At 41.5% G+C, this 16,374-nt stretch overlaps 1 protein-coding gene across 5 annotated transcripts in view; it reads right to left on the bottom strand.

Moving 5' to 3' along the window:
* The window catches only part of LOC107993429 (epidermal growth factor receptor), a 159,035-nt gene that overhangs the window by 60,819 nt on the left and 81,842 nt on the right, over positions 1–16,374 (bottom strand). Inside the window, exon 1 of one of the 5 annotated variants that reach the window (XM_017049836.3) lies at positions 8,937–10,065. The exons of the other annotated variants lie outside the window; for them this stretch is intronic. The gene's annotated coding sequence lies outside the window, so the exon portion shown is untranslated. Of the gene's footprint in view, positions 1–8,936; positions 10,066–16,374 lie in introns of those variants that run through there. 5 annotated transcript variants of the gene reach the window in all.

The following is a 16,374-nucleotide window of genomic DNA, read 5'->3' on the forward strand; positions in this document are numbered from 1 at the left end:
GGGTGGGCGTCAAGGACTCTCGAGGAGAGACGATGGACCGGTACTGCGACCATATGTGGACACCGTGTAGAGAGGAACACGCTCACACACTTCTAGACGCGGCTAATAATGATTTACGAAGTCGAAATGCCAATTTTTTCCATCCTGCTATCGCGTGCGATGGTAAAAGAGATACGAAATTTTTGTTAATTTAAATTTATTCTTCGTCAAGAGGAAGAAATGGTCTTTTTTTATCTAGCAACAACTCCTTAATTTATAAAAAGGATCTAAAATGAGGGTCTCGATGAAATACTGTATAAAGTATTTGAAAGAAAGAAAAAACATTTTAGAAGCCGCGTATTATTACAATAGCAATAATAATAATCCGACAAATATCTCGACTAATCCCATCCCAAAGATTTTACAACCACTTCCTCCTTACTTATTCTAGACATATCGCTTCGCCTACCCTTGATTAATGCAGCCAACGTATCAGAAGCGATCGCTTCTCGAAACCCGTGCTCGTAAAATCCCGTATTTTCCAACATACGTATTCGTGGAAACCGAGGTTGGCCAACGTTAACAGTGAGATTCCAACAAACTCTCTTTTCCTCCTCCTCCTCCTCCTCCGTTCTGCTAATTGATCGTAACTGGAACCGTGCTCGCGATGGTGCGCGATCTAGCTGGCACATCGAGCGCGAATAGGAAAATAAAGAGGAGGAAAATTAAAAAGTGGCGCGCGTATGGCGGGGGTATGCGTGTAGACGTTCGAATACTCGTTTGTCGAGTCCGTGTCCCGGCTGGCAAGACGGATACCGTGTTCCTAGGGAGTTCAGGTTCCCCGGTGCAGCGCGTGCCAATGTAAGCGACTGTTTCGCGGCCCTGCACCGATCAATCGTCGGGTTTTACACTGTTGGGAGGCAAACTGGTTTCGCAGGGACGTATTTGCGTTAATAGGACGCCCGTGCCTACTACCACCACGTTACGCGACACGCTAAACGAAAAATTCGTTCTGGAAAAATCGGACTGTTGTGGCGTAATTTTTTTCTCTCTTCTTTTTAGGAGCAGCTTGTCGTTTCTCGAACGTCTTCTAGATATTTGAAATGTTCGCTTGGATTATTCTGAGAATCGGCGCTGTTGATAAATATAATTGGATCGTGATTGCGAGAAAAAAAAACATGTCGAACAGGTTGGTGGTTTCATATACATAAATCTTGTATTTATTTTTAATTAAGTATTTTCTTTTTGTACCTCCTTTGATATTTATAAGTTGTATCGATGCTCCAAGTATCCTATATTTCTTCTTTTCCTTCTTATTTTTCTTTATACGTGGAGGAGAAAACGTAAGATATTTTACCAAATTACACGTAACCAATCACATAACGCTGTTGCATGACGATCCACTCTAAAAATCCATTCTTGTCCTCCTCATTATCTTAAAAATATTGACGGTAACGTTACTCCAAAAAAACCTGCTTCACCCTTTAAATTCAATGTAAGAAAGAATGCAGAACTTCCAATCGAAGCGTCAAATATATTATCAAGTAAGTAATCGCACCCTAATTTATGGAGCAAAAAGCACACGATAAATACGTGTACTGGGCAGGAACAAAGTGTTAATCGACTACGTCACAAATCACTCCGCCAGAATTAAACCATTCGCGTGCACCGACTTAATAATCGAATTAATAATAACAATCTCGATAAAACAGCGTGGGTGTCCGAAAGGGCGATGTCGATGGCATCGATTAGCGACGAGACGAGCGTATCACGAGGTTAACGTAATCGTCTAATAACAGTTTCACCGGATTGCTACCGCAATCACGTTGCAACGACACGCAAGATCAATTATCGGATGATCGAACACGCCGGGTATATTTTGCATTGGTTCCCTTCTCGTGTCTCATTTGCGTAAGCGAGCGTGGCACGTAGGCCTGTGGGCTCGCGTTGCAATCATAAAAACCGAGTATAATCGGCGTAATTACCAGCCAATGAACGGTTCGTAGCTCCTAGCTGGTGGGTAATATCTGTACCTACCCATCGGCCCCCTCTGGCTCGCCTTTCATTTCGACCGACCCACGTAAGCTACGCACGCGTTCTCGCAAAAAAAAGAAAAAAATAAATAAAAAGTGAAACGATTTTCTCGATCGATCGTCACGAAACGTATCGAGGTTCACGTACACGCGCGCGTGTAATTGCGCGCACGAAATCGAGTCGTGGTTGGAGATATTTCGAGAAAGATCCGGTTGGGGAATAACGAGTATTTGGAAGGGAAAGTGTCGTCTTTCCAGGAAATTCCCAATTTTCTGCGCGATGATTTCGATTTAGATATTTTTATTATTATTATCGTAAAGATATACTCGATATAGTGTTTCACTTTCAAACGATTCTTCGTTCCAAAAGGCGAGAATATTGAAATTCCTGTAAGAATTGCTCGTTTGAAAAATCACAGGTGAATTATTTGGAAAAAATTGGAAATAGGATCAATTACGGTACATCGTTGCCGATCCTCTGAAATACTCGTATATCGAATTCCATTTTTTTTTCTGGATCAGAATTGCCTTCAATTGCGAGAAAATTACGAAAGCAAGAAAAAGAAAGCAACCGATCATCAGGCATGAATAAGGGAGGCATGTAAACTGGAGCGGAGTGTATATCGTGCTCCGATAGAGCCACATTAGCGGAAAAATACTCGGACGTATAAGATTCTTCTCTGCAACCGGACTTGGGCGCGCGTCCTCCAAGGCTGGAATCGCGGTCTACGTGCATGCAACTCGTCCAGAGGTTGGGGATTCTAGTCGTGGCGAGCCCTCGTAATCTTTAGCCCCCGAGGTCAGCACGAGCTCGTCCGGAGATCCTCCGTAGATAGAGAAGCCCCCCCTGAGAAACTCGTGTCGGTATGTTGCACGAAGCCAACCCCTCTGCTATATTGGTGGATAGATAGCCGACAGTGGCTGGTCCAGAGGCCGCATATTATGCGGCCAAAGTCGTGCTCCGGCTAAAGACAAAAGCCCTGAATGCTGCGTCGTGATATCAACGAATAGCACGAGACCAGTTCTATAATTTTCGAAGTGGAATTCTTTCCTTCTGGAGAAAAGTATGGCGAGAATTTTTAAAGAGGCTCTCAATTTTATTATCATTCGATCGAAAGAACGAACGGTTGGATAATTTTAGAATATCGTAAGTTTTTAAAAACTTGTTTGGTTGTTCAACTTTTTCCAACTCTGAATCAGAATTGCTTTTGTCATGCTGATAAAGAAATGGAGGATGGAAAAAAAACTTTGAAAGCAAACTTACTGTCACGATCAAGGTTTTTTAATTACCCTTAACTTTAATTGCTTCGAGAGCAACATATTGGTTCGCGCGGATTTATAAACGTTCCGTCCGATCTCAGATATACTTCGAACCTTTCGTTTCGTTACAAGTTGCGTGTTTATCCAAGCCTCTCGTTGAAGATTAACATTTAGATGGTGACAGTGGAAGTGAAGCACTCGTGTACGTACTCGTAACATCCGTGATAACAGATAAGAACGTTGTCCAACAAAGGCTCGTGAGTTTTACCAGGCGCGAATATCAACTAATAAAAATTCTTCTCGATATCTTACGTCATACGTTCCTCAACGTACGAACGAGATATCTTCTTGCAAACATTTCCAAATTTCACGTCAAACAAAAACACCGGATTCCTTCCCCTCCTCTTTCTTACTCTCTCTCTCTCTTTCTGAGACCGCAATTACACAGAATTGTTTCCCGCTTACGTAAAACGTAATCCTCTCCGTCACGATCGAACGCAATCGGCCAACAATCTCCGTTCCAAAAGCGAATCCACCGTTCGAAATCGTGGAAGAAACCTGGTCTAAGCTCGATTATCTCGCGCCCATCTCAGAGGATCGGTACGATACGAATGGAGGCGCAACATATTTGTGATGCAATCACGGATCTCCATAATCCTCTCCACAAGAGAACTTGCACAGCTCGCGGGAAACCGCGTGTACACTTTTCGCAGGATCATGCAACTCGCGTGCATCCTGTGCCGCGTATCGGTATAGGCTCCGTCCAACCGCGACTTTAGCATTGGTTTAACCTCATTCCTGCGACGGTGACGTCACATTTGCCTTTCCCTCGACTGCTGGACCTTCCAGCATCTCCCGTGATGTGCAATCACCCATCTATCGACTATTATAGACGCGCGCAGTGATTTATTCGTCCCGGTGAACGATCTGCGAGCGAGAAACGTTTCGAACTCTGTTTAAACGCACACGATGCTCCTCCCCCTCTCCACCTTTGCCCTGCTAACTGAGCGAGAAACACGAAAACCGATCACGAACGAGCGAGTTTGCCGCGGTATGTGGCCGCCGTGAAAGTAAAGCCGATTGTGAAATTTAATGGGCTATGATTCGACTCGCGATTTTCGAGTAAGGTGCAATTATATTTTGATCCTTTTGCTTCTGTAAAATTAATAATATTGCTACACAGATTGTTTCCCTTGTATTGAAATTTGATTACTTGCATTTGATTCGATCTTTGAGTAGAAAAATGAATTTTTGTTATTTAAATAATCGTTGAACAATATTCTACGAGAATGTAAAACTTGTAACGAAACGCATAATTGGAAATGTATAGATTGAGCTTGGGAAAAAGAGAAGAGTGAGAATCTTTGTCCTTCGACAGGATATTTTTGTAATTTGTAATAATAATTATTGTAATTTTGAAGTAATTTTGATTAATTAGAAATATCGCAATTTTTTTCCAGTAGTTATACGAGAGAAGGATCATCAATTGGCTTGTTTCCCTTTCTTGTCAACGATAATCCGTCTTCGACGCCGCGGAATTATTAATAATTGCTCTATCAAACAGTCATTGGGATGAGCGATGATCGTCACTAGTTGATTTCGTAATTGCAAGGAACAATGCTATTGCATTCAAGAAATTTATTTCATTCGATGGAAATTGTAAAAATTATACGTTTTCGCTTCGTCGAACGAACCAATAATTCCATCAATTTATATCTCTATTTAAGGTTTCCAACATAATATTAGATTTAACAATCTTGCAGATTGCGAAAGAATAAAAACGTGATGCCTTTAATAAACTTTTATTTTTTAGCCGTCATTAATGCTCGATAAATTACTCATCTTATTTATTATTAAATTACATCTATAAGAAAATATTAAACATTTCATACACAAAATTTCATCGCTGTGAATTATCGATCAATATATTGTTTCGTTGATATAACGAAAATTTTTATTTCTCTTACAAATAGATTTAAACATTTAGTTGTATAATAAATTGAAGACTACAATAAATGCTTCAGAATTATTTCAGATTTTTTTTAAAGTGCAAAACGATGAGAAATCATGAATGAATGATCCACAGTTATTATGTTAACTATAAAAACTATAAGAATAGAGAATAGAAGCTTCGAACGAAAAGAAAAAGCAAAGCTTATTTCTTTAAAGCAATATACGCGTGCATGCATGTACGTATTCTCTTCTTTCTTCCAAGTAAAGCAGGGTATTCCTCAGGCATCCCCCTTCTTTACCCTTTAACTAAGATGTTAAGACCCTTTGTATGGGCTTTAAACTGTCCCATCGATGTTTCAAAGGCTACAAGCTGCTCTCGACTCTTGCACATTGTATCTATTGGAAAATGTATATCCCCGATCATAAGCCTTCTTCAAACATTCGATTGTCTATTCTCAAAAGTACAGTTTCGAGTTCTAACCTAACCTAACTCACTTCAAACTTACAACCACTTATTTACTTTTCACGGAATATCGCGTAATCACTACCGATATTTGTTAAAACTTTTGAATTTTTAAACCCGATTATATTTCTTCAAAAAATAAAATATCCTATTAAAGATAGGGATGTATTGTGTTAAACAGATTTTTCCCAGCGTCAATACTGATAAACTTGTCATTATCAATTTACAACCGCGTAAAATTATGCAAGCGTAATTACGATAATGTTTATCGAACAATCAGCTCGCGCGCAAACAGTAAACTGTAGAAATATTTGAGCCAGATTCGCCGCGATAACGCGGCCATTATCGCGCCTACGAAGCGCGACGTAATGCGTTACGGTTAGGGCACTGCGTCCTAACTGGAAACTGTCCGCTGGAAACTGGTCGATGTGACAAATTACACGATATCAAAGGATCGAGGCGGGCTGGAAAAGAGGTATGGGCTTGCGCAATATATTTATCACCGACAGTAAGCCCTGTCTTTCCGTAGAAAGTAATGGGTGACGGTGGCGCGCGAAAACCCTCAACTAACAATGGCACGTCGCATCGATTATTCAAACAATCGGCTGCCACGGAAACGCGAATTCAGAAAAGAAAAAAGAGGAGGGAATTTCGTGTGGGCAGTCTAGGATCTCATTCCAAGTTTTCTTAGCATATATATTCAAAGACTTTTTTTTATAATATTTCTTTTGAAAAAATATAGGTTCAAGTAGAATCGTCCGTGCAATTTTTGAAATAATAATTTTAGATCGTGCGATGATTTATACTAGAAGTTTATCTAATTCTTAAAAACAGTTTCTCGATAGCGTCACGTAACGATCTTTTCGTCAATAGAATGTAAGAGAAGGAACGCTGCAGAAATAGATAATTAAATCGAGGAACAATTCCTTAAAAAAAGGAATACGTGTAATCTATTCCATGTATCGTTATGCGCCCAAAAGTTTGAAGATTTCTTTCCATTAATCGTAATTCAATTATGAAAAGAATGCTGTTTCGATATTAGACGATAGTCCACTGCATTAGAGATACGTTTAATCCTATTCTGATTATATGGATGACATTCTAATGTCATTCCTCGTCATGTCTTCCCCTTTCTCATTTTTCTTTTTTTCTTTCTTTGAAACGACACGACCGGATTATCGTGAACCTCTGTTTCAAGAGTAGGCGCGTCCTTAGAGGAGGATACGTATAATATATATATATTTTTTTCTCTCTCTCGCTCTTTCACGGGAACGTTGAACGCATCCTACATCATACTCGGCCGAGTGGACTTATCCATATGTACGCATAACCATAAAGCGACATCCCAAACGTGGTATTCCGACATCGAATGATGCGGGGAAGTCGAAGGCATTCGTTATCGTGACGAACGTTCGCACACCGGCAACCTAATCCGGCTTCGTTTAGTCCATTTCAACAAATTATGCGGCTGCTTTTCTTCACTTTGTCCAGGATGGAATAAATTTGTAACGGATAAAACATGGAAATCATCCCTATTTTATGATTTCCAAACGAACCGGAATACATTTGTGCGTCTCTGGGAAAACGAACTCTATCGATGTTTACATCGATCCGTAACTGTAGTTGAATTATCGATACACATATCCTCGAGTTTAACGAACTCTGTCATTTATTATTGGTATTGTACACTTGCACTGTTCGAGCAATTCGATATATGCGAACAATTTTGAAAAAGAATTTTACTTTTCTACATCTTTTTGCACAGAGCTACGAGCAGAGTTACTTTACGTACGATTTATTGATTTATTCGATGCGAACGGATGTCAAAGCAAGGATGATTCGAAAAGTGACAAACAGTCGGGGGAGGGGGAGGATGAAAAAGTTGGGTCCAAGATTTCCCCGTGGCTTTGAAAACGTAAGCCACCTTAATGGTGGTTACGGTGCAGTGGCAGATGTCACATGCTCGCCAGCCGGATGTTTTTCAAACGGGCGTTTTGCCGCCAACGCAAGCCGACAGCTTCTTACCCCGGCGTTCAAGTCTCTCCGACTTACTAACGATCCCGCAAACATTAGGCGGCCGAGATCCCGGCAAGACCGCGAAGAAGAAATTCCAGGCTTGTGCAATCCGCGTGCTAGTGGGCTGGATATCGATACACAGTTTCTTACCAATCATCGATCGATTGAATATGTACCTAAAGTACGCGGTGTGTGCAACGACGACTACACGCGAAGCAATTGGAACGCGGTATTACACCGAGAGGAACGAAACGGTGCTTGGATAACGAAAAGAGAAATTTATCGAGTCCAAGTGGCTCGAAAGATATGCGCAAATAGAAAATCCAAACGGTGGAACGAAGGTATGACCAAGGCCAAACGTGTTTATCGAAACACGTCGTCCATCGAGACGTGTGTTAGTTATCCCAAGGTGTGTCCTGATCGGATCGCCGAAAGATCGCGACGCGTAATCGGAGCTCGAGTGTTAATTCGGATCAAAGGGAAGACCGATTTCGATCGCGGCCTATCGAAGCGCGAGGGATCGTGCTTTTTCCCGGCCACGGTGTCAAAATGATCAAGAGCGATCGGTCGAGTTGGGCCGGCAAAAACCTATATATCTGGTCACGTAGCGATCCGCGACAAGGTACAAATGGTTTCGCGGATCTGTTTACGTTCATGGCCAGAATTTATGGGACGAACGTGCGTAGCGGCGCGTACGTGAAAGTCTAAACTCGCGTGATTTCGTGGAAGAAACACGGGGTCGGTTCGCCCCTTTATAAATCTTTTGCCTGAAAAGCGGACCCCCGGTATGTGACAGTTTTTACAGAAAACGCGCGCGCGTCTCGTTGTCGCCGCGTTTTCGGCGGCGGCGCGTTTCGATTGACGTCGCTCGAGGATCAACCGGCCGTGTTGCACGAGGGAAGAATGTACACAAGAAACGTTAAGGCGTGTCGATCTACCGAGGAGAGACCGTCTCTCGACGTTTCTCCACAAACTTTCGCCGCTGCCGCGTGAACGCGCGATGGAGCTACGAGTCGGAATAGACAACTCGTGCTCCCCGTCCGATAGAATTGAAGAGACGACTCGAACCCAACGAAAATGGTTAAAGGAAGATGATATTCAACGCGCAAAAAAGATCGAGATGCCTTTTGCATGCGTACAGAGCCTTGTATTTCGGTATCGGTCGAACAATTCGGGGATTTCCCTTCCTCGATTATGCGTAGTAACTCTATGTATGTTGTAAAGTCACTCACCGTCTACTACTTGTCAGTTCATCGTTCGACGAAATAAAATCCAAGGCGAGGAACATTCGAAACGTTGCGCGTTTCGAAACGAAACGTTCACTTTTCGAAGCGAGTAAACTCGTGTCTTGCAAGTTTTCGTCGACCATATGTACCGGTGAAAACACACTCAACATCTGAAGCTAATTCGTTCCGTAACGTATTTCGCACTTTCTTCCTCGTATCTCGGCGATCTTCAGGGGGAAAGGAAAACTCGCGCGTCCTCATCCACGTGGTGATCCTGTTTGCGATCGAGGCGAAACGAACGATTTCGGCCGACAGCCAGGTAACTGGCGGAGGCAGAGATCGAAACGTGCCCAAACGATCATCGACTTAACGTCACGCGAGACGTTCCGACACGCGTGAGGGTACGCAACGGGCGTCTCCAGACAGGCGCGTCCGTGAGATCAACTGATCGAGCAGGCACGCGAGATCGAGTTTACGCAGCTGATAAGAGGTGCACGCGCGCACGCGTTATCACTGTCAAACACGTTGACGACGCATTCTGCGCCGTTCTGGCATCGTTTTCTTCCACGAACTCCGTTCTCCCCTCCCCCTCCCTCGTTGCTCTTGCCTCGTTGCCGAGATCGGGCGGGGAAACGGATTCCTTCGTCCACATAAAATCCGAAAGTTTATCGTCACCGTTCCGGCCAACCTGTTTCCACTGACAACAATACTCCTCCCCTCCCCTGTCAACCTTCTCCCCCTGTCAACGTGTCCAACACTCCGTCCGTTTCGAGGCGACCACGCGATTCCTTCCTTCGCTCCGAGGAGGAATCCACCCACGAGCGATGATATCCCTCGCGCGAAAATCGTCCAATTGCGCAAGCAGCCGAGAACCGATTCGATTTTCACGATTTTACGGATCACACGCTTGTTTCACGGGTCACTCGCGGTTCCACGATACATCACATAAGCACACAAGCACACACACATCGAGAGAGAGAAAGAGCGCACGCGCTGAATAACACGAGAAAGGAAGAGGCGGCTTTCACGAGAATTCCTGCCGATCTTTCGAGGCCTCCTCTTCGGTCCGCGCGTCTCACCTTGCGGAGAGCGAGTCTCCAGGTCGGCCATGCAACGACGCACAGGTCCACGCTGGGCATGAGCCTCTCCTTGCCTCTCCTGCACCTTCGGGCCTCTCCCTTTCCACCTTCTACCACCACCACCGGCCACGTTGCTCGGTACCGCCACTACCACCGTCGGGCACCGGAGTCGCCACCACCGGAGTGCCACTCCACCTTCTCCTTCGCTGCCGTCAGACTTCCTCGCCTCTCTCGCCACCCCTCTCCACCCGACCAGAAGACAACTCTCGTGCCCTCTCCTCGCCCCTCTCTCTCGCTCTTTCTCGTCCTCTCTCCGCGGCCCCTCGCCGCTTCTCTCGCCATGCCTTACCTTGCCTCGCCACTCGCCTTCCTTCTTCCTTCACCTCCTCCAACTTTTCGTCCTTCTTCGTGGATCATTCGGTTTCTCTACTTTACTCCTCTAGCCAGGTAGAGCGGCTGCTAGAGGTATCTCTACGCGCGCACGTACCTCTCTCTCGGCCCCCTTTGTCCAGCTACGCTGGAACGCTTCTTCGTTCCAGGATCTCCCCCTCGTTGTGCACCTGAGGGTTGCTCGCGCAATACGCGAGGGAAAAAAACATGTGTTTCCCAAACAACGAGTGAGAGAGAAAGAGATAGCTTTTAGAAAGCCACGGTGTGACAAAATTGGAGCGCGCCGGATATCGCGGCGATTTATTTAGATCTCGTAAAAAGTGGATTTAGCACGCGAGTGTTCCTTTTGTGCTGTACGTCCGTAGGGATTCAAGGGGAATTTCAGAAGTGGTATCTTATCGGCTATCGTAGATAATGTAAAGTTTTTAAAACTCGGGAAGTAGCGGGAATCGGGAAGAAATTGCATCGGGAATTCCACGAACTATTACGATTGATTAATCGGAAACATTTAATATGGGCATTGTGAAATATGTCACGTCGTTCTAGGTTTTGTTAATTTCAGGCTAAATTGAACGTGAAACGTTCGAGATATCGTTTATGTGGTTTGGAGATTTGGTGAGAATGTATGTTATATCTTTTATAATAAGGTTATAAAGATTACGATCAGAGTAAAGTGGAAAACGTGTAAATCAATACCTTCGTTCACAAAAACTGTATACATAAATATTATGGAGTATGCTATTGATCCTTTCCTGTAATTTGATCAAATGCGTTTGTTGCCGATATGTAAACATTTCTAAGGTAAGATCGTTTGAAAGAACATGGATCGTTATAATATATCTCGATTGCTTAACTTAATAATAAAATATTCACAATTTTATAAAAATATAAATTTTAATATATGTGTCTCTCGCGTATTACGCTTTGTAAAAAACTTTATATCCAAGCATCAAGCATATACACTTGTATACAAAGATATCGATTGAAGTTTACTTTTATTCAAATTACAAATAATTTAAAATTCCTTTCAATCCTTTTATAAACACACACGGAGAAATCTTGGATACAATACAAAAATTACAAAATCGAATAGGCGATCGAAAAAGTGATTTAAAAAATTTCTTTACCTTCGACGAACCATTAGAACGTAATAGAAATAATCAACCGTTTAATCGAGATTGCCGAAGTGAAAAGATTTATATCCTTGTTGGACAAAGTGAGTTTTCACCGTTTGTTTGTATAATAAACACGAAAACACTCGCTCCTGCTATACCAAATGAAGCAGCATTGGCGGTAAGCACTCGCAAGAATGTGGAATCTCGTTACGTAAAAGCCACCTTAGCCAGGCGTGAAAATACATCGCGTTCGGTTTCCAAGAAGAATCCACGATTGCCACCGGTTTCCAGGGAACCGGAGGGATTTTTTTTTTAAAAAATTTGCGTTCATTTGTTCCACGAACCACGCGAAAACGTTTTACCATAAATATGTAATAATGCAAGTACTTTGACGATGGAGGAACGATGGGTCCAACGCCGCTTCTTCTGCAGAGGTTATGCCTTTAAGCGTAAACGCTTTGTGCCGGTAAATGGCGAAAAAAAAAAAGGGACGTTTCGCGGAACCAAAGGTCGAACTGACACGCCAGATCGACGCGAGTGTAACGGAAATTTGTCGAGGCGGGAAACGTTAAATGTATGTTTGCCTCTTGCAATTATTATTACACATGTTTTGCAGTTCTCTTTAATAATATTATATAAATATTGGACGCTCTTGTTATGATGCGTAATATAATTATATATTATCATTGTGTAATTCATTGATCCTCGATTTTAAAAATAGGAAATGATCCACTTGCAATTAATTCCATGTATACTCGGAAAGTAACGAATTATCATTAACAGGATTACCTTAATGCGTTATCGCGAACGTATTAAAGTCTCAATTGTCTGTTTGAACAACTCTAGATAAAATTCTCGTTTAAGCCAGACACTTCAACTAAACGTTAATCACTCGTATCTATCGAAGACGATCTTTCGTTCTCACGAGTATCTTTCAAAATCACCCCTGCATTGAATTCTTTTTCCAAGAAAAACTTGGAAAAAAATCGCTTTAGATCGTCTAGATAGAGAAAGCCACGATGATACAGCTACGCTTCTCCCCACAGACTTTTCGAACACAGAGGTCTTTTGGCAGGTGTTTGTCGATGCTTCGTTTCGATCCTTCGATGCCTGACCCACGAACAACAACCATCTCGAATTCATCCTAAACATTTTTTCCTCGTACACTGACAGGACCTCGTCGCATTGTTCTCTTCTCTAGTGGTTTGACTATCACCGTGCTATTGTTTGCCGTTCTTCGACCTCACCCCCTGCGCCAAGGATCCCCGTTGTGAAACACGGCCAGTAACACTCGTAAGAACAATAATGTGAAAATTTGGTTTGGACGTGTCCATTTCGATCCCATTTGTCATTGTTCGAAAGTCGTTTGTCCGGATGAAAGGCGACTCAAGCCTTTTCCTTAAATAATAATTTTGGGATTAATGAATTTGGAATTAACGACAGTAGGATTAGTAACCCTCTTAATTTTTATGCTAATAAGAAAAATGGGATCTTTCGAGGTATCGCGATATTTTAAATTTTAAAAGCAATAGCTTTCTCGAAGAAGAAAAATGGGAAAGGCAATTAGGATTAATTGTTATCATAGAATGGATTATATATTTAAATATAGATATAGTTTAGAATAGAATTTGGGGATGAATTTTAAGTAGTTTTCCACATCGATGTAATGATGCATTTTATTTTAAATTTTTTTCTTAAAATTTTATATTTGGAGAATATTAAACAGATTGTGTTAAGAATAGTAAAAAGCTGTATATACAGCTGGTAGTCTATTATCAGGTCGTTAAAATATAAAATCAATTATTGTTATTTTAATATTTAATTATTATTGTATTATAATAATCAATGTTTTATAAAAGTTCTTTTTAAATTCAAGAAATTTATTGTTAAATATGATATTACATATGTGTAAAGATATTTTTGAAAAAAATGGAAATGAATGGAGATTTCTTTATTTCTTAAAATCGACCAAATTTTTCTCGAATCGAAAGTACTTTCAAATATAAATAAATGAATTCATAGTCTGATCATATTCCTTTTTTAACAAAATAATTTAGATTTATCTATAATCTTTAGATTTTAAAAAAGATTTGAAAAAAACAACCAATCGTTTCAAACTTGCAAGCAATTCACTTTTCACGTTCATGCTAATTGTCAAACGCTCATCTCAGAATAATAATGGCACAGGTAACAACAGGTGGCTTCATGAGCGCGTGGGCCTAAATTTAGCCGCGACATAACCTCTCCTACTCTCTTTCCATGTGACTTCCCCTCTCTGGTCATCGAATTTGTTCTCTTTCTGTCCAACTCTCTTTTACTCTCTCTCTCTCTTTCTCTCTCATTTCGCTTAAACCAACTCGCTCGAGCATGACAATATGATGACGAAATTATATGACATGGATAGAAAAATTCGCTCCAATTGACACGGACGAACTAATTTAACTTGGAATTTAATTTCGTCCAGAGTCTTGTTACTTTAATAAATACAACGCCCTATATAAATCTGTGATCGATCGATCGATCGATGTATATTAAAAACGAGAGAAGAAAATATTCGATATTATCTCTCCAATCGCATCTTTAAATATATCCAAGAATCCACGTTTTTAATTTCTAGTAATCGTCGAATCCCTTGTCCAAACGCGTGCGTACATAAAATTGCAAAAAAAAAAAAAAAAAATACCACAGGATCGGGTCAACGAAGAAAGTGGCCCGAGGGTAGAGATCGTTTCGTGGAATTTCAGGGATATCCGCAACGAGGATCAGGGCCATAATTCCGATGGTAAGGACGACGATGACGGCCATAAGGAAGCGCGAGATCAATCTCTATGGCCGGCGTATGCGGACCTCAAGCGAGACAGGGCCAAGCTCGTATCTCGCGCTTCGACGCGCGATTTACAGCTGCCGCGTTGCTTTATTCGCCAACCTGTTCCCTCTTCTCGCTTCTCTTCACTCCTTGCTCGAACCCGAACGAACCAACGAACGAACGAAGGAAGGCTCTCTCGCATTCCTGCCGCAACGTCGACCGCGTTGCCGGTACGCGAATCAGATAAAAGTGGCACTGGAAAGTATATACGCCGCGACCTCCGCCGCGACTTTGAAGAATCGTCCTGCATCCCGGGAGGAATCGTGCGGCTGTGCTCGCGTGACCATCACCTCTGGTGCATTATGGATGGCTCGAATTTTTTTTTTTAGAGTTTCGATCACGGGGTTTTTAATTTTTCTTTTTTTAGAATTTCAATCGATATCTCTGTCGACGATCTGGATTGTTCAGAGCCGAAAAAGAAAGGTTTGGGAAGGCGGGCTAGAATCTTCGAGCTTCGTTATTAATTGGAATAGGCGAGATTTAAAGGCGTGGTGGTTAATAACCAAGTTCTTCTTTCTTGTATATTCTTCTTTTTGATTGCTTTTTTTTCATTTTTTTAATTTATCGATCGAATTAATTATGAGAATATTATATGATTTATGTTGGCACAATCTTTTATTTTTGTTGATACGTAGATATTTTTTTTTTTAAATTTACAAATTCTTCGTTTAATATAGTGATGTTTTTAACATTTTCATCGAAAGACGCGTAATTTTTTGTTACTTTATTGCCAGTCAATCACCTAATGTCAATTAGATATGTGATGTGATTCAAGAATTTTCAGAATTCACATTTATTTCTCGCGTATTTATCATTAGTATTTTAGAGGTATTAAGAGGTAAGGCTCTTAAATACCAGACAACGAATGTATTATGAATTTACATATCAAATTGCTAGCATAGATATCAAAAGTTTCTCGTTCAACTCTCTAATCGCATAACTCTTAAGAAAGCGAATAACTTTTACCAATAGCAAGTATTGTATCAAGCGTAATCATATCTCAATAGTTAGAAAATTTCGAACAAACATAGAACTACACGGAAATTATTCAATTCAATCAGTAAAAAAATCAATTTCCTTACAACATAAAATATTCACGATTAATCTCCATTATCAAGAATCAAGATCAACGTTCTTCCTTAAAATTCGTCCGTAACTAAATAATCAAACTTTTCTCTCTCTCTCTCCCTTTATAGAAAAAAACAAATCTCTCGTTGCAGCCTATCAGATTCCAGCATCGTTCCTTCCATTAGAAAAAAATACCGCTTCTCTCATTACAATCCTGACGTTTACTCATCGTCGAGGCACCACGACGCGACGCAAGGGAACGAAAAAGTGGCGAAGCACCCTCGAGCACAATCTCGCACCATGAACCTCTCTCCGTTCGTGCGGCCAACTCTCCCCATGAGAGTTCCGAGTATACCACGGGCAGAGAGTGTCGACCATAACGCTGGCCAGAAGAGAATACCGGTTCGGAAAGCACAGTGGCGCCGCTACCCGAGGAATTCGCGTTTGGAAAAAATCGCGGCGCACGACGAGATTTGAATAAGTAGTCCCTTGCAATCTTATGTCACAGAACTCATACCTCGCTCCCCGTTTCGTTCCTCGAATTCCCAACAGCCACGCGAATTTTTCTTCTCTGTTACATACGCGGCCATACGCTTCCTCTTTTGCTCGATTTCTTCCGAGGGATCCTCGATGATTCAGATAGCGTTCAGAAAAAAAAAGAAAACGTTCACACGAGAAATGTTCGTTCGTGAAAGGAAGTTAACGAACTATTAATAAGCTGCAAGTATTTTCTTGATTTTTAATCTTAGATTTTCATTTGCAATTAAGATTAAAAATTTTCCTATATTTATCGGACAAAGTTTTATATTTTTTCAATATTCATCAAATATTCCTCACCAAGAATTTCTTATTATTCGGTAATTCTTATGGAAAAATTTGATTGATTTTTCAGGAATAGATCAAAAATGAACACCCTTTTTACGCGA

Source organism: Apis cerana, linkage group LG6, assembly GCF_029169275.1.
Source record: "Apis cerana isolate GH-2021 linkage group LG6, AcerK_1.0, whole genome shotgun sequence".
In the NCBI taxonomy this organism is placed as follows: domain Eukaryota; kingdom Metazoa; phylum Arthropoda; class Insecta; order Hymenoptera; family Apidae; genus Apis; species Apis cerana.